The sequence below is a fragment of the Equus caballus genome, chromosome 23, assembly GCF_041296265.1.
Source record: "Equus caballus isolate H_3958 breed thoroughbred chromosome 23, TB-T2T, whole genome shotgun sequence".
Lineage (NCBI taxonomy): Eukaryota > Metazoa > Chordata > Mammalia > Perissodactyla > Equidae > Equus > Equus caballus.
The window spans coordinates 42,792,418-42,816,116 of NC_091706.1; the positions used below are offsets into that span (position 1 = coordinate 42,792,418).

At 39.4% G+C, this 23,699-nt stretch overlaps 1 protein-coding gene across 44 annotated transcripts in view; it reads right to left on the bottom strand.

Annotated features, from left to right (window-relative positions):
- PTPRD (protein tyrosine phosphatase receptor type D) overlaps positions 1–23,699 on the bottom strand; it is a 2,083,106-nt gene that overhangs the window by 500,910 nt on the left and 1,558,497 nt on the right. The window lies entirely within an intron of this gene.

Consider the following 23,699-nt stretch of genomic DNA (forward strand, 5'->3'; position numbering starts at 1 on the left):
CGTCCAAATACAATACACACATCCCCTAATGATTTCCATTCCCTGCAGTTCAATTAAAATAGGAAGCAATGCCGTCAAATTAGCCTAAATTCCAGCCATTCCACCCCCCCCAATAAATCTGTGATTAAAACAAAGAAAGAAAGGATCAGAAAGGTTGAAACCCCCTCCTTGGAAACAATTTGGAATTAAGTCTTGATGCTCATGTGTTACTTTCAGATTAAACCAGGAACAACAAAACTACTACTTCTGAGAGAGAAAGTGCTGCTCACAAATTTTGGCTTGAGCAATGTATTTTCTTGAGAGGGAAGCATTCTTGGTGAACCCTAATAATAGAAAACTATCAACTACACAAAGTACGTAACTACAGCAGACTTCTTTCATTTCTCTGAGAGTTCCCAGCACGGGATCTAACACATGCAAGGAAGACTGTGAACACCATATTAGTTAAATGTTAAGATTTATGTGGCACATTGCGGTTCACAGAGAATTTTAAGAGACCCATCTTTCTAAGGCTCTTAATAATTTTGTGGATGGTAAAACACCCATTTTACAGATGACCCGGACACTAGACGCTCTGAATCAGAACCTCTGGGGTGGTTTCTGGGAATCAGAATTTTTGGCAGCCTTTTCAGGTAATTTTGAAAACCACCGTCATAACTCAATTCAAATTCATTGATTTGTTATATTGTTCCTAGGATAATAACCCAGTATAGCTGAGCAGATTCTGGTATTTCCTAAGAGGCTAGCTGCCTTCTTCTAGGATTTGCCTCTTTCTTTCCTCCATAATTTTTAAAAGAAAAAAAAAATCACAGGTGGCACTATTTCCCTTAGATCGGCAAGCTTTTTAATTCTGCTCTGCACAGCTGGCTTAGTCTAGCAGTTGTCCCTGCTATGAAGGAAGCTCCGGCTTCTGGCACTGGTGGCAGGGCTTGAATCCTACCCACTGCCCTTCTGGCCATAACTGAGGTCTTAACAGCCTGTGGCGACCACAGGCCTCCTTAAGCCAGCAGCTGTAATTACATGAAGTTTACTGGACATTGTAGTGCAAACCCAGGGCCTGCTGGGACATTTCAGTGGGCTTCAGCCTTCTATTTGGGAACCCACAACTTCTAGCTGTTATAGTCAGAGAGAGAATCGGCCGTGAGCTATTTGTGTTGGTGTATGTCTTTCTCCATCAGTTTTAAAAAAGCCTTAAAAGTAAAAGATATGCTCTCAGCTAGCTATCCCCCTCCCCAAATTATATTAAAACAACATAATAGCTACCTGAGAAATACCATCTCATATATAACTCTGGGGGAAAAAGTCAAATAGACCCCTCAATAAAACCTTCTTTAGAATAAGACTACACATTTCACGGGAGGAGACAATGTTATTTTTACCTTATAATTACTCCTAAGCCATGCAGACTGGAGAGAAGAGGATTTTGATTTTATGTCTGGAAAGAAATACACTTGACTGGAAACGAAGATGCAAGGGGAAAAACACCCTCAAAAATTAAAGGAAAAGAAAGTGTGTGTCACCACCCCCATCCTCTCGTTTCTCAAACTTTCCAAATTCTTTTGGTTCACCACCCCAACCTTAGTAATACCCTCTTGTTTAACAGCCCTCCAGCTATTATGGTTATAGTTTCTGGGAAATTTGTATGTCAAAAGAAGAGAGGTTCCAAAGAGTTTGGCACTTTTCCTCTTGGGCAATAAAAAGCCATAAGACCCAAGGTGAACATACGCACACACACACAACACTCAATTTCTCTCTGGAGTTCCACACCACATGACATGCTGGCCCTTTTGGCCTTGAAGGGAATATTACGGGAGGAGAGGATGTGGATATACTCAGATCACCTGACATCAGTGACCACTCTCGCTGCCTCAGAACCTTACCCTGTGTCCCAGTGATGCCTCTAAGTGAAAAGGATATTGGGAAAAAGGACACAAGGCAGTTTGCCCTATGTTTGGTTATCCAAAAAGGTGGGAGAACTTTATGCTTTTTACTTCCTGCCTGCTAAGAAGAAAAGGCAGCCATCCTATTTGAGACCACTAGTTTCCTCCTCCTTTCCCTCTATTTTGTCTTCTACCCTTTAAACTCTCAAATAACACACACGTTGCCACGTCCATAATTAGAATATTGACAATGCCTGCTCCCTTGCTTTCAATTCCATTTATACAAATGTTCCCATCACTCTTTTTAAAAGCCCTGGGCACATATTCAAAACATATAACCCAAACAAATAAACTGCATAACCTAAGCCAAACCCACCAACAACTGGACACCCTTCCCATTTTGGAAGGCCAACCTGAGAAGTGATTTAGTTTCAGTATATTCTGTGAATCAAAGTTCACAGAGCTGAAAATGGAAGTTTTATGTTAGCAGCTCGTACCAAAGAAATGTAGGACATACAAATAACCCACAGAATCAGCTACTTAAGATTCACTGGAGTACATCTCACCTTGGGTGACTTCCTTAGAAAACAGAAGGAGGGAGGAGCAGAGTTCCTACATGGAACTTTAGGGTAGGGTTAAACTTCGGTAGAATTTATTATTTGCAAGTGCTGAGAAAGCATTTATATTTAGAACTAAGTTCTTGATCTAATCCAGTGATTGACTTTCCATGGCCTTTGAAAGCAACTTTGATAGCAAAATTTCTGTCTGTCATTTACCCTAAAGCTGACACGATCACAGCAGTAGAGCTGCTAGAATGAGGCCATGATAAGAGTGAAAACTTTACCAATGGGAAGGACTCCAATGTGTAGGAAAAAGATAGAATTTATGACAAATTCACTTTTACCTTGGTACAGCGAAAAAAGGAATAGCTCAACAAAATTCAAATTTTCGTGCGGAATCTCTCCAACACAGCATAGGCAGAAGTGCCCAAATGCACTGTTTGGAGTAGTAAGGAAATAAGGCTCTTTGGCTGTGATTCAGGCTGGCACCGCAGTGCTGGGGTACCACTGAGAAGAAATGTACCCTCTGCAAGATGGCAGCCCGTGGAAGTCAGCAGCCATGCAATCGATCAACAGCGAGGGCCAAAAGCTCTTACTTCCGTTTCTCTGACAGAACAAACCACTATAAAGTCGGCTCAGAGCCCCAACAAAAACTGAAAAGTTTATAACAAGTGGTACCACCTGTGCTTATGTCTCAGCCTAGCCAAAATAATTTCCTCTCCTGGGTCTTCTAACTGTGGGGAAGGGTGAGGAATGTGACAGTGAGTATGTGGAGAGGAAGAAGGTTCCAACATGGAGCCTGCAGAGTAAGTGGATTATCATCTTCTGTTCTAGCAGAGAGATCAGCAAGACCATCTCCTTGACTCGGGAACAACTGTGTGTGATATGATCTCGCAGCCCCTATCAAAAAGGCTTTGTCCTCGAGAAAACAAAGACTTTTCTGCTTCATGTTGTTCTCTCACATGATTGAGTTTTCTGTTTAACAATCTTATATTATTACAACCTTTGTAAAGCTCGGGATATGGAGGCTGTATTAAAAACACAATACAGAAAAGCAGCTTGTTTCTACAAGCCAGTATTTTGACCATAATTATACTTTTCTCCGTCTTCTTGATGAATCAGGAAATTTTGAGCCAGGTATCTGCACAAAGCATGAGAGAACGAGGATAAAATGGCACAAGGTCCAGGATGTGACCTACATTTATGTAAATCTTGTGGATACAAAGTTCTGTTCTTCATCACTGGCTTTAAACAAAATCTATAATTCTTTCTTTTTTATCTTTAATTTTCATGAAAACCATCCAAGGACAGTCCAAATTTTTCAGAAAGAACAAATTTTTCAGTACAGGAGGCAGCATTTGCCAGTACAACAAGACACCAGCCAAGTTGCTTTGGAGGAGTTAAGCAAGTACATTTCAATAAGGACCCAAACAATCCCTGGCAACTAATCAGAAAAACAAGCCATCGTTGCATTAAGGAAGCCCTCAAAATATGAGTGCTGTCGGTGGAAAATAGAGTTACTCACCAACTGAAAATGTTTACTTGAAGTGAGAATTATTTTATGGAAACCACTGTGAGTTTTGGAATACTTACAATCTGTTCAGATTGGTCACTGTGTGCAATGTTACTGCTGCAATATGCCCTGAGACTTCTAATCTGTCTGCCTAATGGAGCAGGTGGCGAGATTCTCCACTGAGCTGTGGGCTCCTGGAGGGCAGGGACCAGGTCTTATTCATCTTATATCTCGCACAATCCCCAACTCTTCAAAGATGAAAGCATCTTTATATACATGGCCATGCTCCCTGAAACCCTGCCCTAAAATGCCACCACCCTCATCATCTCTGTCCCATTTCTCTGCTTAATTTCTCTTCTGAGTCATTATTGCCAGCTGTCATGTTATATCTGGCTGTTTTTATCTTTGTTTACTATTTCTTTTTCCACACAAGAATCTAAGTTCCCTGAGGGTAGACATTGAACAGGGTTGATTTCCTGTATATCCCCACCCTAGATCCTAGGATGGTGCCTGGCATATAACAAGTCAATTACAAATATGTATTGACTTTTGAACGAATGCATGAGTGATGAATGAATGGTATTCTCTGTGTCTTTAATTTTTTTTCTTTCCTCTTCATTCTCATCTATTTCATCTTAATGAGGCCTGGAAATTATACTATGATCTTCAATCAGTAGTAACAAAAGGAGGGGTTCTTCATTATATAGAAGGTTTATTCTAAAAAACAGAAGGAACAGGGGACCAGGTCTTGTTGGTCTCTGGCATATGAGTCTACAAACTTGCAGAGAAATATGAGTGACAAGAAATAAAGAAGAGAAGGAGGCAGGAAACAGAATAATCTCCTAATGTCCATCAGTGGTAGACTTCATATGAACTGACAGGCTACCCCATGTGAATAGTAAAACATGTTTGTGCACCATTTTCTAGATTATGTGCCTACACCTAGTCATTAAAACGTAACACTGGGTTCTTTATCATACTGGGCAGGGCCTCCATGTCCTTCTAGGCTTTGAGGAGCAAAGCTACACCTTGTCTAGATTTTGAGTTCTCTTAGTGCACCACTTTCAAACTTAGGGTAAAATTTTAATAAGATAATATAACATTTATTTCCCTTGGGCATTTCTGCATTGTCTCCACATGTGAATGAATAACAATTCCCAACCTATTAATAATGTTCCCATTTTACAACCCCATTTAATGGTTGATGAAACCAGTGACTGAGTGGTTCAGTGACTTGCCTGTGACTTACAGGTGGTTGGTCATCCTGCCAAATACAAAACCTTCAAGGTATTCTTACAAACTCCAGATATTATTTCTTCCTTATCAAACCAATATAGAGCGGGAAGTTCTTTGTTGCCTATGGATGCTCGTAATGTGTGATGACAGTTGAACAAACTTATTTTTGTAATTTCGCAATTTGGGTTTCCCCAAATGGACTTGGGATAAATAGGAAAGTGGCCTAGCTGCAGAGTCTGAGTCTTGGAAAAAACAGATGAGTAGGAACAGAAAGGTCTGTCATTGGCCTTCTCACTACTGCCCCTTCTTTCCACTCTAGGCCTCACACTCCCTACCTCGCCCCCAATGCCCTCAGTTCTTCTGGCCAGCCAACCACTTGTTTGCCTGGTTCTCCTAATGAATCTGACCTCTCCCTTAATTTATCATAGTGGAAATTACACTGGAGATGAGAAACCATAATCCCTAACTGTGTTAATAGCTGTGTGTCACAGGGTGAGCTGTTAAAATCCCCAGAGTACTTGTTTCTTTATCTGTAAAACAGAGATAATGGTATTTCTTTCACAGAGTTATTGCACAGACGACATAAAATCTTGTACTTGAAACTGCCACGCAGAGCCTGTCTCCTAGGAAATGTTTAATAAACTTTTAGGATATAATGTCTAGATATTTGTTCTGACCTAAGTTGGTGATTCTAACGAAAATTTCAAAACAGGAAAATGAAGGACGTTTTTCTAGTGGATGGTGAGGGGATTCCTTTAGGCAGAGCCAGGGTGGCGTGGGGAAGAAATGGAAGATTTAGCGCCATGACGTACACTTGCTCAGTCCCTGTTCTACACAGCCATACATGGACACGCTGACGAGGGATACCCATTTGTGAAATGGAGAAAAAATGGAGATTAAAATGGGGAAAAATAAAACATCTTAAGTTTTGGGGATGATTAAATGAAACAATAGACTGCCAATCACCAAATGTGTTAAAGTTAATTATGATAACATAACTGTTCATCTGTGTGGCTTTTTCTAGTGATGGTGATAAAGTTCCCTGAAAGTTCTAGTATAATCACAATAAACTTAACTGAAGACTCCAGAATGACTTCAGGAACTCTTTATTTGGTTCCTTCATGACACAGTTCATATTATTATCTCTAAGATGTTACAATAATTGACAACTCAATTGCAAGTATAAGGTGAGCATCTCCAAATGTATTTCCAAAAGTGTGTAGCAGGTACAGGGAGTTGACGGTTATGAAATAAGCAAATCTAGTAATATGGATGCTCACATATATTATTATGTTTAATGACACGCATGACCTCATTTCCTTAGATAATGCTTAACATCTGTAATAACGTATTTCATGATTTTAATGTGATTAGAAGAACAGGCTCTAGACTCAGAGTGGTCTGATATCCTGGCTCAGCCCCTACTGAGTGACTTTGTGCATGTGCCTTAAACTCTCTGAGCCCCAGTCTCCTTGTAAAAGGAGGAAAAATATACCCACTGTCTACAGTTCTGGTGAAACATGTGGAAAGATGGGAAAAAACTGCAGATACCTTGTGATGCTGAGCCACCAAATTAACCAATCCTGAAGTCCCATCCCTCGATTTCCGCTGAGATAATGTGTCCTTATTGTCTAAGTAACATTTTTGTTGGTTAACCTAAATCAAGAGAGCCTATGTGAGTATGTGAGTGTACATGTATGTGTTATTTAAATAACTCATAAGACATAGCTGAAAAAATTCACTAGTTTTATTAACAATACTCTAGAGGTGTATAGCAGGGACTAGTCATCAAACCAAATGAGTTGATGAAAAGCCCATGTTCTACCTGGTTTTCTGTGGGAAAAATCTTTTGAGTCCTGAGAACTCCTTATGCCTCTAAACCTCCTTTGTAATGCTCATGCAATCTAATATTACCGAATAATCACTTTACTGCAATATCCTCAGAAGAATTTGGAGCTTTGTCATTTCCTGGTTAAAGGTCTCATTATTTGCTCCTGGCAGAAACCTAGTCAGGAAGAATTCATTGGTTTATAATTCCAAGTTAAAACACTCTGACCATTTGATCTGTGAGATTTACTTGCAAAAATAACTCGGCACATTTGGTGTTCTTTAAGGACTGCGGTAAAGTTTTACTGAGTGACATGGTACCCTTTGCAAACAAAGACTACTTTTAAATATTTGAATGAAAGATACAGGGTATGTTTGCATACATCGTGAAATGTTACAGAGTTCAAGATCACGGCCTGATATGTGGCCAAAGTAGATTGTGTTTTAAATGTGTCCTTTCAAATGTGTCCTTCTTGAAGTCCCTTTCCTTTAGCATTCTGCTTCACATTTTAATAATTTGTCTTAGACAAATTAGAAGAAAAAACATAATCTGGGCCTTGTTCCAAGAAATCAAACATGAATAACCCAGGTTAACTTCTATGTCGAATTAACAGTTCGTTGGAATATCGGGTAATCTACCTGAGCGGGTAAACATCTCATTTTTAGAATTTCATCCGACATTGACACTGAAGCTTTTACACTGGCAGTTTATTTCTCCTATTATAAAGGACTTCAGAGCAACAATAAATTAGCTTATTAATATCTAAATAGATTTACATAATTTAAGAAGCAAATTATCTTTTGTTATTTTGGTATTTTTGATGACTATTTTTCTGACGATAGGTCAAATTATAAAATTTCACATTTGCATCCACTTACAAAATGATGGAAGTTTATCAGGAAAAAACTGCAAAAGAACTTTCAGATCTCAGTTAAACTTGACATTTTTTTCCAGCAACATTTGCTAAGAACGATAACCTCAGTGACATTTTACATTCACAAAGGAGACAGGCCACTAGACAAAGTTTCCGGAGGTCATCATTTGTCCTTTGCCTCTTTAGCATTTAAACACTACAAACAAGTGTCTCCATCTCTTCTCAGATAATCCAGTTCTGACTTAAAAATGAAGCCTATGAAGGATGTTGGGTGGAAATAAAGATGTCTGCTGACATAACTCTATGAAAGTGTTGCACATGATCCACTTGAAATGGCACAGCAACAGGGTCAAATCCCTCCTTAGTTGTTGTACTCATCATCTTAAGAGAAGTTGTACCGATACCCACCAGTATACAGTTTCTGTGATTGGCTTTGAAGATTGACCAGAGATCCTTGAATGAAGAATGTGTGTTTAGTGCTTTACAGTCACTGAAAGTAATATGTATATTAATCATACTTGAAGATAATAGTTAGCTTACACTATCAGATATTACGTATTTCTCAGGAAGCCATCTGAAGGAACTTTATGAAACACTGTGTCTTATTGTTCCTGATAGCTGGATAATTTGTATGAGATTGGAGAGCGGTGGAATTGGTCCACACTTTGTCTTTCTGAGCAGCTCTTCGTTCCAGGCACAGACAATACTTGGAGAGAAATAAAATGACTCCTGTACCTATTGTGTTCTCAGCTGCCTGTGTAACCATCCCAACAAGTGAAAAGACACAGGGCCAGTGTGTGGGACCAGAACAAGGAATGATGGAGAGCAAAGATGGAAGAAGAACACTAGGTAAGGGAGCTTTATAAATACTTAAGAAGAAAAGAGAAGTGATTTGGTTCACTACTCTACTCACTTAATTCTCTGCACCTTGTCATCCCTTTTAGGGTACATAACAAGCCACATCTGTGCCGTTGGGGGACTCTGGGTAGATGCCAATCCTACAGCTTTTCTGGGCCACTGTTAGTTGTACTTCTGTGTTTATGAGGCTCCCCTGGTCACTTATGTGAACTTTTTCTGTTTTTTTGGTGTGGAACAAGTCCTTTATCCTGGGCAAGGATGGAGTAGGAGGCCTCAGGTTCATGCCTTCAGATTTCCTTAAAACAACGCACTCTTCTGCATTCCAGAGAGAGGCCTGTATCTACAGGAATTGCTATCCTTTTCTGGACTCATTATGAGCTCAGGTAAATAAGAGCTGTTAGCCATGAGATAGGTGGATGGAAGAGATGAGGGATGCCCTTCAAAGCTGTCCTGGATGTGCCTGTTCCCTGGTTTTACAATAAATAAAAGTTCTGGGTGTGGATGGGGTATGAGTAGTGAACAAACAATGTGATTGGGCCCAATAGGCTTGGCTCTATATTCCTGCATTCATTTATTCATTCATTTGTACCTTCTTTCATTCATTTACTCAAATATTTACTGAGAGCCCATTGTGTGCCTGACACTCTGCAAAATACTAAAGGTGCAAGCTGAGCAAAAACAGACCCAATTGGATCACTGGTCCATTGTCATGGAGCTCACTAGCCAGTGGCAGTCAGCCCTGATTATTATTTTAGTTTTAGATGTCTTTTTATATTTACAACATTGCTAGCCCACTTGTGAATTCTAAATTTATTAAAAGATTCTAAACTTTTCTAGGGGGAGAATATTCTTTAATTTCAATGATTTAAAATAGGATCCTATATCTTAGAGTTCCTGCTAAGTTCTTTTAATTTGGCATGACAACCTTCCAGGATTAAAGTTCATTAGACTTTTCTTCAACTTTACTCATAGAGACAGAGATGGAGAGAGGCTGGATCAAATGGAGAAGCCAAGGCTCTGGGCATCCCTTTTTGGAGCATGCTCCAAACACCCCTCACGTGGTTCCAGACACAGGAAAATGTGTAATGAGAGAAGAGTGAGCCTTCCAAATCCGAGGATGAGAAACCTATTGACAGAGAGTGAACCTTTTTGGTCTCACTGCTTAAGTAAGAATTTTCAAAGCAAACATTTTCCACCCTCCACTTTTAACACTGTTTACAGAGAAAATACACCGTGTGTTTGCTGTGGGGTCTGGAATGTAGCCTTACAAATAAAGCCGGGGGGATCCTGGGTGAAAAGAGGCCAAACTGTAGGGAAACTAAGATGGTCGTTTTTCTCAGTCGTACCCCTGAGCAGCCCCTCAGTATCTTCCCCCGGTGATGTTTGATAGAAGCTTGGATGGTAGCCACATTGATAATCGCTGAATAAACAGCATATTCATGGCAACTGCTTGAGAGATAAGGAGAGATTTTAGATCCCCAAGTTGTTTTCTCCTGAGTGAGGCTTCACTTCTAGGCCTGGCTCATCCCCCCATTCAGGGTTATCTGTGGAAATCACCAGCCACCTGCTTCTGCCTTTATTCTTTCACAAAGATGATGATGCAGCACAGGACACAATCAACTTCTACTGACTGCTTTTAATGTCATTATTTTTATTGAGCAAACTTCTAACTGCTCAGAGCTAACTATTCCTGTTTAATCTGAGGGTGCATATTAGGAGTAATGTTATTACCGCAAAGACAGAAACGAGCAAATGGTCCAGGTACCCTGCACTTCTCTCCATCAACTCATGCCTGCTGTTCCTCATCCTAGAGCATTAACAAGAACGATTATTCGCGTATATAACAATAAATTTATGCAAATACAATAAAAGAGAATTAAGATATTTTAATATATTTTGTGTCATTAGCCTATAATAATATTTCTAAGGTCATTTCTGATATGCAGCAGGGATTGGAAACACACTGTGCTCCTTCATTTAAAATAATAGTTGTAATTGTTCATTCCTTCTCACATTTACTCATTCGTTCAATAGCATTTATTAAGCTCTTATTGTATACCAGGCATTGGGGGTGAAATGGAAAAGAAGTCAAATATGTTCCCTGCTCTCACAGAGCTAAGAGTCAAGTGAGAGAGATTATACCTGAAAAAGTTGCATATCATACAAATCTGTATAAATTCATATTAAAATTCAATAGGACAGTTTGCTCTTTTTTGTTGTTGTTGTTGAGGAAGATTAGCCCTGAGCTAACATCTGCTGCCAATCCTCCTCTTTTTGCTGAGGAAGCCTGGCTCTGAGCTAACATCTGTGCCCATCTTCCTCTACTTTATATGTGGGACGCCCACCATAGCATGGCTTGCCACGTGGTGCCATGTCCACACCTAGGATCTGAACTAGCAAACCCTGGGCTGCCAAAACGGAACATGCAAACTTAACCACTGCACCACCCGGCCAGCCCCGGATAGTTTGGTCTTAAAGTTCTCCATAACTACTTTTGTAAGGTAAAGTACTGACTGCTAGTATATCTATTTGGTTAGGCCAGATACATCAGGCTTTATCAAAACTAGGCACATAGTTCCTCTCAAACATGAGAACACTTTCGTTCTACAAGGTTTCTGCAAATGTTTATGATGTAGATACACAGTTCTTTCAGTACACGACAATGAAGGAGCTGTCGTATACATCACAGTGTATTGATGTATTTACAGTGGTGTAAATTTAAATAAAAGTTAGGTACGTAGACAACTAAGCACAATGTATGTGCTTTACTAAAAGGGTGAGAACGCAGCATAGCAGAAAGACTAAAGGGTGGAGGCATTGGGCAATGAGTGTAAAAAAGCTTCCAGGACCCAGATGTCAAGGATTAATAGAATTGACCAGAGTAAGGAAGAAATGGTGGAAAAAAGGAGTAAATTCACAGAGAATTAAAGACTCAGCCAGCCATAGTTTTCTCAGTCGTTCTAGTCATTTCTCTCATGGAAAGAAAGCCTCAGTTCCCTTTCTAGACATTCTCCTGGACTCTTAAGAGACTCCTTCCTGTCTTCTTACTCAGAAGAACAGGGAAAGGAGAAGCAAGGCACCATTCAGCTTTCTCACCATGATCCAAGTTATGTCGAGAGGATGGGATTGGGTTGACTATCATTAAGCAGGCTGATAGAAAAATAAGAGAGGAAGAGGAGAGCCCCATTATCCAGAGGATCATGCCTCAGAGGTCAACCAAAGTGCAATAAAAAGCGGTCAGAAAAAAGCACATTAGGGCAAGGACCATTGAGTTCTTCTGTTTTTGCTTCTTCTTCTCTCGACAGTATCAAGAAGGATGAACACTGTAAGAAGTATTTGTTGACTCATTGGCTAAAAACAAAGAGGTGGCCCTTTGATTTTACTTCTCCTTGATTAGATTTATTTTTAGATTTATAGTATCTCATCTTAAACTTGTAGTTCTGGAAAGGATCTTAAAAATGGTCTAATCCAACCCCTTTGTTTTATGGATTAAAAAATTACTGATCAGAGTGGTGAGGTAATTTGTTCAAGAACACAATTATTTAGGGGCAAAACTGAGACCAGAAACCAGATCTTCTGGCCCCCAAGAAGTAGAAAGTGATTTAGAGTTATTTAGACCTAGTTTGAATCTGTGCTCTTAATTATATCTGTGTCTGTTTCTTCTGAATACTGGAAATAATAACACTATATGGGGAAGTTGTGAGAAATAGATGGGAAAATATATGAAAAGCACCTAGCAGAGTACTGGAATCTTCTTAGGTACCCACCTCTGCGGCACCTTTCTCCTTCCGTGCCCATCAAAAACCATGCTGCAAGAATTGTGAGGGACAGTAATTAAGATATTTTAGAGTGTGATTTCTGAAGCCAATCTAAAATAATGGACACTATTAATGGAAGATAAATGTGAGAATTGACTGAAGTCATACACACACACACACACACACACACTTTTTCCTACAGTGAATAATGACTAGATGTTTGAAATTCCTAGTAATGCTTTAATAATACCAATTATTAATAATGAATACCACTAACTGAGCACCTACTGTGTGTCAGGTATTATGCCACTCAAATTACATGCACTAATTCTAATTTTGGCAGCAACCTTGCAGAGCCCTTCACAGATCATGAGACCAAGGGGCCTGATGGTTAAGTAATATTACCCGTGGTCCAACAACTAGTGTAAGAATTCAGATGATAGTTGTAGAAAAGTTTCAACTCTCAGATTTGTTCCACGCAGAATAAATAGAGAGAGGTGATTTCCTAAAATCTTTTCCAGCACAAATGCCTAGACATTTCAATCAGCAGCTGTTCTCCTTTGATATTCAATGGGTGGTGTTTGTACGTTTAATCGGCCAGGACCATAAACTTGGGTAATTTAAAAATTGAACAAAGGGCACAGATGATGCTTTCTTCCTAGCACACACCTGCTGAGAGCTATGAGTAACTATCCCTAAGGTCAGACTTAATTGGATTTAGATCTAAATGAACTCTGACATGTTGATTATTCACTGCTTGAAAATAGAAGGAAGAAAAATGCTAAGGTGAGAGGTCAGGAGTGTAAGCTCTCCTTTTTCTCCCCTGTGGTTCTGAAAAGTCCCCACTGGGGAGTTTCTTTTATTTAAGTCTGGTATGTTCACTTTTAAAGTAACTTGGGGAACCTAAATGTTTTGGTCCTAAGTCCATCTCAAATACAAATCTTTCCTAATAGACTAGGGTTCTATAGCTTCTAAAGTCAGTCCAGTAATGGATATCAGGCAGCACGAAGTACTTGAAGACACGTATTCAAGGATTCTCACAATTATTTTCTTCCACAGAATTTTAAGAACAGTTAGTAGGCAATCTTAGAAATGATAGGAATATTAAGACGAATCAGAGTGAGTGAATTGTCTATTCTACCCCAAACTTTATATATCTTACCTCAGTTGATGTCCATAATTACTATTTCCTTTTATCACAAGTACAATTCTTATCCTCATTTTATCAAGGGTGCAATCGAGGCTTAGAGAAGTGAAAACATTCATTTAACACCATGCAATAGTAAATGGCAGAGTTGTTATTCCAAATCTAGGCTATCTGATTTTGGCAGCCCACACTCTGAGAGGATGGCTGGGCTGACAGGGTCATGGTAGGTTAGACATTGGGTGAGACTCAGCAGGAAAAGCTGCCTGGAGAAAGTGGGTCCTGAGTTGCAGGACAGAAAAGGAAAAAGATGTAGCTTGATCGCCTGTTGATATTTATGTCTAGCCTCTGAGACTGCAGGCATTGCGAGGGCAGGAAGCAGGGGCTGGGCTAGGTGAAGTGGAAGGCATAGGAAAATGAGTAACCCAGAGGCTAGAATAAAGTGAAATGAAGAGAGGAATCTGAAAAATTCAAGAGAAGGTACTCTGAGTTTAGAGCTGGACCAAGTAATGAGGCTAGAAACAGCCTCTGGAGGTCTCAACACATCAGGAGAGCAACCAGAGGCTTGAAACCCAAAAAGCAATCTGAGCCCAGAGAACAGGAGGGAGCAGACTAGACTGGTCACTTGGTAAACATCAATAGGTACATTGAAGGTTCTGGAAAGAAAATATACTTGTTTGATTCCTGAAAGATAGTAAGCAATGTTTCTGCAGTAAGTAAAGTGAAATCCATGACAGAAAAGATGAGTTTGTAGAGAAGAGCTGCAATTTACTGTTCACAACACTGATTTGCCATAGCTCAATGTGTATTTATCTATTTTTCATTCATGCATCATTTTTTTTTTAACAAGTATCTGTTGAGGGTCGGCTGTGTGTCAGGCTCTCTGTGGGCACTTAAGTTTCCACAATGTACATCTGAACTATAGTAGCAAATCAGGGCTTCCTGGAGGAAACAAAAAGTTCTCTCTTGGATTCCAGGGAGGACGATGTAAAGTTCATGACCACTGAATCAATGCTGGAGAATACAGAGTAGAAATGGAAGTGCCTTTGACAAAGAGATGGGATCAATTAGAGTGACTATCATAGTGCAAGTGAAGTGTTGATTGTGTCGAATAAAATGGAAACAGACAAGGCTGTGCTCTGAGAGGAAACAGAATAGGAAATGTGGATGAGATTGATAATGATGATAATAGTTCCCATTTGGGGACCCTGTACTTCTTGACAGTGCTAGATGCTTTACTTATTCACCAGTCTGCAGCTCTGTGAGGAAGTTATAATTACCGTCAACTTACAGGTGAGGAGTAAGATGACCAACGACCTATTTTCCTGGGACTAAGGGGTTGCCCAGGCATGGGACTTTAGTGCTAAAACTGAGGGAGTCCCAGGCAAACTGGAGTGGTTGGTCACCTTAGAGGAAACCAAGGATCACAATGTCACAAGTCAAGGACAGAATCTGAACTCATGCCCAAAGTTTCCTGATGCCCAGCCCGTGTCTTTCCACTATACCACACTGCCTCAATCTTTAAAAATCCTGAAATCACCAATCTCAGATCACATACTTTCTGTAACCATAAGCACGAAGATTTTGTTTCTTTTTTTTTTAAGATTTTATTTCTTGAATCAAATAACTTCCATGCTCTGTCTCCTACGTTGTTCATGGCTGCTGTCTTGACCGCTAACGATGTGTAACTAACAGCCTCCCTTCTACATAAGAGAAATATGTTTATATAGTCACCCTTTTTTTTCCAATAATTCAGTTATAATCCCAGAAGCAAGTGGTAGGAAAGAACTCCAAACAAGGTTGTGTCTGCAAGAGAACAACATCTGGGAGGAAAATGAAATGAAAAACGAAAGTCCAGCTGGTTTGTCCATAAGCCAAACACGTTGATATTGGGGGACATCTGGAGAGTTGATTGAACTTTTGATTTTCATGCAGATGTTCAGTGTCATATAGACACAGTCATAACTATACATGGAAAGATATGCATAATGGTATTTCACTATGTAATTGCCATAGGGAACTCTTTCATAATGCTAATGTCTGTGGAGAGAATGAAGGCTCACCCTATTGGCTTATACTGTTATATCAATTATATTTTATAGCATATGGTTATTATGTTCCGGGACATATATTTTGACCCAGATAGCCGTGGCATGATGTAGATGTTATGGATTTTGAAATTAGTCACTTTATGACCTTTTCTTTTTAAGTTCTAATTGATTAGATGCAAGCAGAAAGGGTGAGAGGCATTTACTGGATTGCCTGGGCTTTCTTAAATAACTAAACAAACTTATTTAAAACTTGTTTAAAAAATGATTCAAATAATGCAAGTTTTAAAATGATGTCACATTTTAGCTAAAGATAGTCCCAGGGCTCAATTTACTCTGCAATCAGCACATCCCCTGGTTTGACTGTTGTATGAAGCAGCTGCATTATCTACATTTTGCCAAGTAAACAAACTCTGCACCGTGCAATAGTGTTTGTTGTTTGCTAATGTGCTAGTGGTTAGAAACTGCTTAAAAACTCTAATTATACATTTTCATATAATGCAGAGGCGGTGTGGGGGTGTGTTTCATTACTTGAAGATATACACACACAAACTACACTTCTATACTTGGTCTGTGCATAGTAGTTATTCAATAAATGCTTTGTAAGTACCTAAAAAATAATATCAAGCCTTATCTGATTACTTACTATGCACAAGACACTTGGTTGAACACTTAAAGTGTATAATCCACTGAGATGGCTTTATTATCCCCATTTTACACATGAGTTAACTGAGGTGCAGAAATGTTAAGTGACTAACCTGAGGTCATGCCAGTCTAGCATATGGGAGAAGTGGCTTTCGAACCCAGGTTTGTCTAACACCCACAAACCATGCTGTTAACCGCTATACTTTACTGCCTCTTCTTAAGGTGAGTATCTGATGGCAGAGACGTAGTTTCACCGAGGCCCCCAAGACTGGTTTAAGGCCACGGTCAAGCACAGACATGCACAGCACAGACTACTTTGTGCCTATTTCATTAAAAACATCTTGGCAGAGAAGTGCTGGCTCCTGCACGTGAAAGGAAGAGGTATACATTTGTTCCATAAACCCCACTTGTGCACATTCAAAATGATACAGTCAATGGGTTAGCAAAGGTTGTTTTAAGCCATATGACACCTGTAAAGGAAAGTTATGTCACTGCTCTTTCCTTTTAAATCTGAACTTCTTACTTACTGACCTGGTCTGTTGCAAACACTGATGTGTCATAAAAAATACGTTGCTTTATAAATCATGTCTCTCCTGTAGGAGATTACAGCATTTTTTATAGCCCATCTGAACCTCTTAAAGTTTTGTTTCTTCAGAACCTATTCCAGTTACAAAGAGATGAGATGTCTACTTCAAAGGAAACAGTTATGAAATCTACACTTGCTGAACACAAAACTACCTCTTTAAGGCTTTGTAATGATTGATACTTGATTCACTTTTGCAACTGCCATTTAAAAATTCACAACACAGATAATAAAGTATCCACCTTTTATGATTATCCCACCAGTAATTTCATCAATGTATGCAAACAAGGTGGGAAAATAGTGCCTCAGCTCTTTGATCTTGAGTCTTATTTTTTCTCACTGGAACTTACTGGAAGAGCCATCTCACTTCCTAGAAAATCACAGGTTTTAGTGCATTGAACATGTAGCACATTAAGAAATTCATTATACATACCCACACAGTCGGGGATTTTAAGTCAAATGGTTGCATTTTCAGAGTGAAAAATTAAAAGGAAGAATAGTTATGCTACTCACTATATAATAGAATAATCAGGTGGCATTAGTTAGGCTGTTTTTGTTTTTTTAAAAAAGAACGCTCATCAAATACCAGGTGAAAGACTGTTTACCTACTAACATAATAACACCTTTCATTTACGTGGCCATTTATTGTTCCAAAGTGCTTTTACATTTAGTATTATATAATTGCGTGATATCATTTGAACACTTGAAATTATACCCCAGATACAGTCTTATAACTATTTTCTGAACACAAAATTCAGTGCTTTTCTGGCACTGCCTTTACTAAAAAGGTAACATAAAATAATACTGTTCTCACCACAAAGAGATTTCAGACAAAGAAACAAAAAGATGAAAAACAGTATCTCACTCACAGTTAAACCACGGTGAAATTTACAAGAAATTTACAAGAGAGGCTTTTGTTAAAAGATTTTTCCCAGCTGCACTAGACTATAATCTAACAGTCGGTTCCTGTAAGATTAAGTGCTTCACCTTGAGGGGTTTTTTAATGGCTGCCTCTAACTGTAGTGCCTCACCTTAGATATAAAATATCACCTCAGAGGGATGAGCTAATGGGGTGTATTAAGGAGCCTCTACTGGGAACCTCTATGAGTGAGAAGCACAATAAGGGAATACCATGGTGGATGCAAAGCAGTGTGGCAGAGTGGAGAGAACACAGATTCTGAAGTCAAAATGCCTTTGATTAAAATCCAGGCTGTTCTACTTACTAATTTGAAGACCTTGGACAGCTCATGTAACATCTCTGAGCCTTATTTTTCTTATCTTTACAATGGACGCGATAATATTTCTTCATAGGGCTATTGTGAATATCAATTGTAATGTTGATGTGAGCCTTTGGTTGGTGCCCAAGATATTAAATAAGGAGATTCATTGCCCATCTACTATTAGACCTGTATCCTAGCTATTGCAATGCTCCAGGCAGAAACCCAAGAGAGTGTAGACCATGGAATGTATTTCAGTGGAATAAAGAGGAAGAAAGAACTTTAGTCAAGACAATTTCCTGGATTGTGGCTTGGGCATCTATATGATGATAATGATAATGATGATGATGATGATGATGATATTCAATAAAACCAGAAATAGAGGGAGATGAAGGAGAGAGAACGAGAAAAATGGTCGGAGAGAGAGAGAGAGAGATGGAGATTGCATTGCATAATGCATTTGCCTTGTTCAACTGGGAATCTCTAGCTACTAGCAAGGTCCCTGGCACATAGTAGGGAATATAATAGATACATGTTGAATTAATAAATGAATGAATAAGCAAATTACACATTAAGATGGGCCACCCAGCCTAATTCTTTGCCCGTGTTTGAAATGGCTGCATGATCAAAATAAATATATTTCAGAGAATATTCTTATCATAAATATGTAAATACCTAGCCCGGCATTTACGTCCTTTATCAAGGACTACAACAAAACACTTGCATAGCATTTCAAATGAAATAGATTGAGGAGGAAACAGACAGAAGGGCAACATTACCTAGGTAGATCAGGAAACTTCCTTTTCCGTGTTTAATATGCTAGAGACTAAGAGGACTTACTTTTTCGATTTCACATTCCTATCTGGATCTAAGAAGTCATGGTCTCCGGCAGAGATCTTGTCAACTTTCATAAGCTCATAGTGCTTCCCTTCGCATTTACCTGGAGATTCACAAATGACACAGAGCTCTTCACTAGGTAGACCTCATCTCTTGGTCAGGGCCAAATCAGCATAGCAGGTGCTTAAAAAAAATGTGGGTTAAACAAAGGGTGACTTGGACATTTGCATGGGAAGGTCTTTATTTTCATGTACTTAATAGGTAGCTATTTTCAGATGCCCTTAAACATCTCTATTCCTAGAGCAATCTCCATTCCCATTTTGTGCTACATTTCACTTCTCTCTAGGAGAATCTTGTCTTCCCTTCCACTGCAGGCAAGCAGATAATCTATCTGCTATTTATACAGCACAGCCGTTTTTCCAGGAACACTGGGCTCAAGGAGGAAGGTGCTATTATAATTGCCTGTTTTCATTTGTTATTTCATTGTGAAAGCAGGCTAAAATGTGGGAACAAGGAGGCCACATTTGATAGCTGCCTGTGTCAATGAGGAAATGGGCGAAAGAGGCCTTTTCAGGACTAGAGCATATTCAACAGCTTTTTAGGATTACTGATGTGATGAAGCTTATCATTTTAAAGTGTAAATAAACCATAGGTTTTTTGAAAGTGAAATTTATTACTTTAAGAATAAGAATCAAGGTCTTTGCGCAATCAATTAGCGCTTGTATTTGAACAGAGAGGGTGCTGTACACCTCTCTCAGAACCTTTGTGTGTTGAATCAACCTAATATTTTTTTTAGGTAAGCATTCTGTAACACACATGGAAAAGTGCAGTCTTTAAAAAACATAGCTAATACATAAAAAAGCCATTTGCTATATGCAAAAATTAGCAGGATACAATTTAATTCAAAATTAGCAAGTGATGATTCTGGAAAACAGCAATTTCTTCTCAGTAGGAAAGCCACACAATGGCCTGAATTCTACCCCCTGCTACTCACACATAGTGATGGAAGTAGGATACACTTACACAGCTTACAGCGCAAGACTGGGCCAAGTAATGTGTTCATAGTGCCTTTTACCAGGAATGAGGTCCTGAAAGCAGTTATTAGTAATGGTCATAGAGTCAAGGAAGCGCTTGAAACAGAAGAATGTCACTAGGTGACAGCTTAAAACCACCTTGGGATCCAGCAGTCTCAGAGTTGGGAAGAGTTAGGTGATCTCAATAGAAGTCTATGTGTCTTATAGATCTAATTTTATCCCCACTCTTCTGAGAGGGTTAAAAATCCATATGTTATCAACACCTTCTTAACATCTACTTGTGAGCTCTTGTTTTCATCTTAGTCATTCACATACTCTCCCCTATCCTCTTCCTCAATTCTTATTTTCCTTTTTTCAGTGTATGGGGTTTGGGGAATGGAAGAGAAGGAATGGAATGCCACAATGAGCTTCATCTGCTCCTCTGCTGGCCACAGCCACAAGGGCATGGGGGACATAGTATGACCACATCCTCTCCCAGGCTGCTGTTTCTCAGCTTGTGACAGGAATTTTGTTCAGACCAGTGTCGAATGCTTTGGGTTCTGGCACAAAACTTTTGCAACAGGGAAAGGGCGATTTGTGCAAATGAATAGGAGAGGCAGAGTGGGAAGAAAGAGGTCCCTTTTTCATCACGGTAGACTCTGGACCAATGTGTTAGAACTGAAAGAGACCCCAGAGAAATACTTGCCCAATTTGTTGGTTCATTCCACGAACGTTAACCAAGACTCTCTGTTAGGCACTGGGGATAAAGAAATGTAAATTCTTCAGGATGTCTCTTGTCATAGCTAATTGTAAATTTAGTATGAAGGTTGAATTTGTGTGTGTGTGTGTGTGTGTGTGTGTATGTGTGTGTGTGGCAAGTGCTGGTCAGGTTTTACAGGAGCTCAGGAAAAGAACCACTAGTTCTGAGGTTGGGAAGAGGGAGGATTCTTACCTGGTAGTAGACATGCAAAAACCTAGAGAAATGAAATGACACACAGGATATTCAACAAATAAAGGAAGCATGGAGGTAGAGGCATGAGGTCCATAGAGGTGAAATAAGATAAGGACAATAAGTCATGGAAGTTAAGATGTCGTTGATAATCTTGATGTCCATTTTAGTGGCATAGTAGAGGCCAACTACAGTGAGACAGGAGGGAGATGATAAAGTGAACAGGTGGACAGATTAGCATTGGGTAGGTTAGCATTGTATTGGACTATAGTCCCCTTTTGTTAATTCATAGGAGAGAGAAGGAGACAACGATCTGTATTGCCATCTACAAAATCTGCAGGGAGAGTGGAGAAGGAAGCTGAATGTGGAGAAAAAACCTGCAAGGCTTGTGGAGAAACAGAAAGTGAATTGACAAAGAAATGGCCGTAATGCTCAACATTACCAGTAATCAGGGACATACCATTCCATCCCTAGCAAATTGTCAAAAACCAACAAACCACAAGTAAACAGAGAGAAATATGATAATTCCAAATGTTGGCATGTGTGGAGGAGTGGGAGCTCTTATGCTTTCTATGACACCTGCTTTGGGTGCAGGTTGGCAATATGCAGTAAAGGGGAAGGTGGGCACACCTTCTGACCAGTGATTACCCTTGCAGGTACGCACCATGCATATGCACAAGGAGGATATGAGCTACGTGACCCTTATCAGGATGTAGATTTTAAAATGTGGTATATTCAGTGGACCACTATCCAGAAGTTAAAATGAACTAAGATGCATGTATCAAAGTGGAAACACATCTGTAGCAAAATACTGAGAGAGGAAAAGCAAGCTGTAGAATGGTATTGTGAATGGCTACACCTACATATTTAGAATAAGTAGAAAACAATAGACAGAAAAGATACGCCACTCAAACTTATTGTATCTTGTAGCTCTACCATTTTATTTTGTAAAATAATTTGGGACATATGCACACAATGGAATACCAGGAAGCAACAAGAATAAACGATCTACAACTACATGCAACTGTCTGGATGAATCTCACAAACGTGAGGTTGAGGAAATGAAACCAGACACCAAAGAGTACATACTGTATGATTTATATAAAAATGAAGACAGAACCAAAAAAGCAAAGCCAATGTATCCTGGTGAGAATCAGGACAATAGATTTCTTTGGGGGAGAGGGGTAGACACTCTAAAGGGTAAAGAGTGGGTCTTCTGTGGCACTGGTAGTTTCTTTCTTAATCTGGGTTCTGGTTATACAGGTGTTTTAGGTTTATGAGATGTCATTGAGCTGTACACTTCCTAAATGGTTACTTTTCTGAATGTATGTTGTACTGTAATAAAATGTGTAAAAATGCTATTTGACAAAGGAAAAGAAATTCTGACGATAATATGGCAAATTAATATTTATTTACTCTGAGTCGATGGGTTCATAGGTGTTTTCATGATATTTCCTGTGCCTTGCTGTTTATGTGTAATATTTCGTTATGAAGAAAGGAAACACAGGAGCCAATTAAATTAAGAATTATAGATAGGAGATGGCACCAGTTGGAATTGATCCACAATGAGGAATCCGAGGCCAGGGATCACAGCAGATCTACTGGGGCAAAACCAAAGCACAAATCCAGTCTCCTCACTCGTCACTCCAGTCCAGTGCTGTCCTCTTGCATGTGTGTTGTACCAAGTTTTACATTTGCACTTTTTATTTTCGAAATAGATTTCACTTCTGCCTTTAAGTCTTGTGCAGGGCCCTTACTCTATGTCAGCAACTATATTTATCAACAATTAAAGAACTTTGCAACCCTCCTAGTAGTTGTCGATATTTTAAAACACAGGATTTGCGGTAGATGAAAGAATGACAATGTTTCCTTCTCTGCTTTTCAGATTTTCCCAGAAAAGGGAAAATAGACCCCACCAAGCCTCTATGAGATATTATTTTCTAAGTTATCCGAGGATAAGAGCATCTGCCCTTCTCTATCATCCTCAAAATAAAAGCGTAAATGAAGTTAAACACTGCTAGTGGGTAATACATGCTCATTTTCTCTGTCCTTGTGAAAAACAGACTGTTTTATTTGAGAAATTCAGTGACGGTGTGTTTGATTTTAACATACAAAGTATTTGGAACTGTCTCTCAGATAATGAAACCTTCAGATGGTGAGGAAGATGTTTCAGGAAAGCCCAACAGTACTTGACTCACTCTGAGTAAATAAAACAGAGAGAGAGTAAAATGCCCTTTGTAGCACCCTGCTTACCCTGTATGTGTGCAGGCCCTCTGCCGCTGCCCTCTCTTTAATGCTCAGATGATCCCAGGGTGTTTAATCCCTGTCACTTCAGCACATCACACTTGATTGCAGAATTTAAAGAAGACAAAGAGCACTGTTGAAATGTGAGGGACTCCTCTGGACTTCAGTCAACTGTGTAAAGCGGGATGGGAAAAAGCCTTCTAGATTTAACTCTCACGTACCTTAAAACTCAAGCAATGAGAAAACTATCCATTTCACATTCAAGGTGGGCTTTCCACCAGAGAGAGGTTGAGTCGCCCAGGACTTGTGAATTCCGAGGTTCAGCAGGATCCTGAGAGCTGTTAATATTTGCTGCCCCCTGTAGTTTGCTCTTGTAAAAACTCTAGAAAATCAAGAGAGCTATTTAAAACTCCAGTTGCTCTTCTTCTAAATCCTAAGCACTTGTGGAATTCTATTCCTCATCTCTTTTCAGTTCAACTTTGCACATCAGAGTGATGACGTGGGGCGAGGCA